Here is a 2535-nt window from a genome sequence, read left to right on the forward strand (position 1 = left end):
GACACTAGCGATAAGAGATGACCTGGCGAAATAAAAGTGGAAATGCAGGGTTAGTGTTGTTTTATATGAGAACGGGTGTATGAGTTGGTGGTTGCGTGTGTGTGTGTGTGTGTGTGTGGGTGGGTGGGTGTGGGTGTGTGAGTGGGTTGATGGGTGGGTGTATGTGTGTGTGCGTGCAGGTATTGGTGTTTGCAGGTGTAGATGTGTGCAGATGTGGATGTGCATGTGTAGGTGTGTGCTGGTGCAGGTATTTGCAGGTGTGGATATGTGTAGGCATGTCTTTGCAGGTGTGGATTTGTGCAGGTGTAGGTGTGTGCAGGTGTAGGTGTGTGCTGGTCCAAGTGTTTGCAGGTGTGGATATGCATTCGTGTGGGCATGTGCAGTTATGGGTGTACGAGGTTGTGGATGTGTGTAAGAGTGGATATATACAGGTGTTCATCTGTGTCAGTGAGGACATGGGAATATTCTTTTACGCATCCAGCACTGATAAAAACTAGGAAGTCTGTTAACGAGGTCTAATAACACACCTGCAGCACACCAACAGGCTGCTAATCCCATCTTCCCTCAAGCGTCATACTGTGGGCCAGATGGAGTGTGAGGTCAGAAACGTGTATTATGAGAGATATGTAAACAAAAAGTATGAGAAAAGTCATGACATTTTATAAAGACGAGTATAAGACTTTGCCGATGAGGATGTGATGTGTGAGAGCCCATTCTACTTGGACGAACTGAAATTATGAGGTAAGGGATGCGTGGTTTGGGGTGAAAATGTGGATGGTATGAGGGTTAGAAACGAGCGTTGTTATGAAGGCAGATGTATATGAGATATGAGAGGCCTTTCTACATGGGCAGGGAGGGAACGTGAAGTGAGAAATGTTAAGGACGATTTGTTAGATGTGTAAGCAGTTGGTATGAGTTTTGGAAGTTTTGACATGTTGTGAGGGCAAGCGTTGATGACTGGAAGTAGCATGAGAGACCCTTCTACGTGGACTGGATAAGAATGTGAAGTGAGGAATGTCTGCTATCAGATCGGTAAGCAGATGGTGTGATGGTGTGAAGGTTAGAATTGCTGGAATGTCATGAAGGCAGTGTGCATGAGTTTCTTGCTGTGTTGCGAGGGGTCCTTCTTCGTGGACTGGCTATGAGTATGAGGTGTGGAATGTTTGCCCTTAGATGTGCAAGCAGATGGTATGTTAAGACAGTGGTATGGCTGCATGAATGTTCTTGTTCTTGATGTGGTCCCTGGTTCAGCAGGAACGAGTATTAGATCTGTTATTAGAGTTCCTTCTGCGTCGACAGGTTAGATATGTATGAATAAGAGAGTGTGCTGCATGGGTTTTGAACAGGAGGAATAAAATTACGAAGTGTTGGTATGTAATAAAGGCAGGTGTGACTGAATGTTGTTTTTATTGTTGTAGCTATTGCTGTTGTCGTCGTTGTTACTTATTATTATTACCTTTATAAGGAAAGCCACATGAGAGACAGTGAGAGGTAAAGAATGTGTACTGTAAGGCGTTTGTGTTGTATAAGTCTTAAAGTAAGTGTATGTTATGTAGGCAGGTTTGGAAGAGTAGAGGTGAAATGAGAGGACTTTCGACGTAAAGGTATTTAGACTGTGAGGCTGGGAATTTCTGCAATTAGGTATGTAAGCAGATGATATAGGTGGTGTGAGAATGTTATGAAAACTACGTAACTGAGTACGGAGATGTGACGTGGGAGGCCCTTACACGAGGACAGACTAAGAATGTGGAATGAGGAATTTGTGGTGTGAGATGTGTCTGCAGATGGTATGAGAGTTAGAAGTGCTGGTATGTCATGAATGAAGAAAAAAGACTTCGTTATGTTAATGAGATGTGAGAGGAGAGGCCTTTCAGCGCAGACAGACTAGCAATGTACTGTGAGAAATGTGTGTTTCTGGGGCAATACTTACCTGGTTTATCGTGTACACAAGCGCCTTTCGTCCTTTATCCATGATTGCACCTCACGTCCGTCCTTTTAGTTGTAGCGTGAGCCTCAAGCATCCTTTTTATCTTGCCATCCTGCCCCCACCCCATCTCTGTCATAATATCGTTAGCTTAGGAAACTTAGTGGTATCTCCTCACTACTTGTTAATGTCTTCTTAAATGGATGTTATGTATGCAATCAGTGTAGACATAAATGAACATAACAGAGCAGGTGATGAGTAACATGCACAATAAATCACCGAGGAAGAGGTTCTAGAAGACCTATGCAGCAGAGACTAAGACCCTTAGTTGTTTTCTTGATGACATAGGAGACTACTTTTAGCACTTCTTCCTTAGCGATTTATTTTGCTCATTTTCCGTAACATTCCCTTGCATGTTATCATTTTTAGTACCGACATATGTGTATCAGTAACATGAAAGTGGATATTAGAGTGAGCACTATCTTGAGACGAGGCCAACTCATATAGTTTTGATCCGGTGAAGAGCTGACTTGATGGAATTGTTGTGGGTCAGGCAAGGATGAATCGATTCGATATAAGAACAGTCGATTAAACGTCAATGTCACAAGGTA

This window comes from Coenobita brevimanus, chromosome 24 (assembly GCF_032717465.1).
Source record: "Coenobita brevimanus isolate Jiangsu-jjx chromosome 24, ASM3271746v2, whole genome shotgun sequence".
In the NCBI taxonomy this organism is placed as follows: Eukaryota; Metazoa; Arthropoda; class Malacostraca; order Decapoda; family Coenobitidae; genus Coenobita; species Coenobita brevimanus.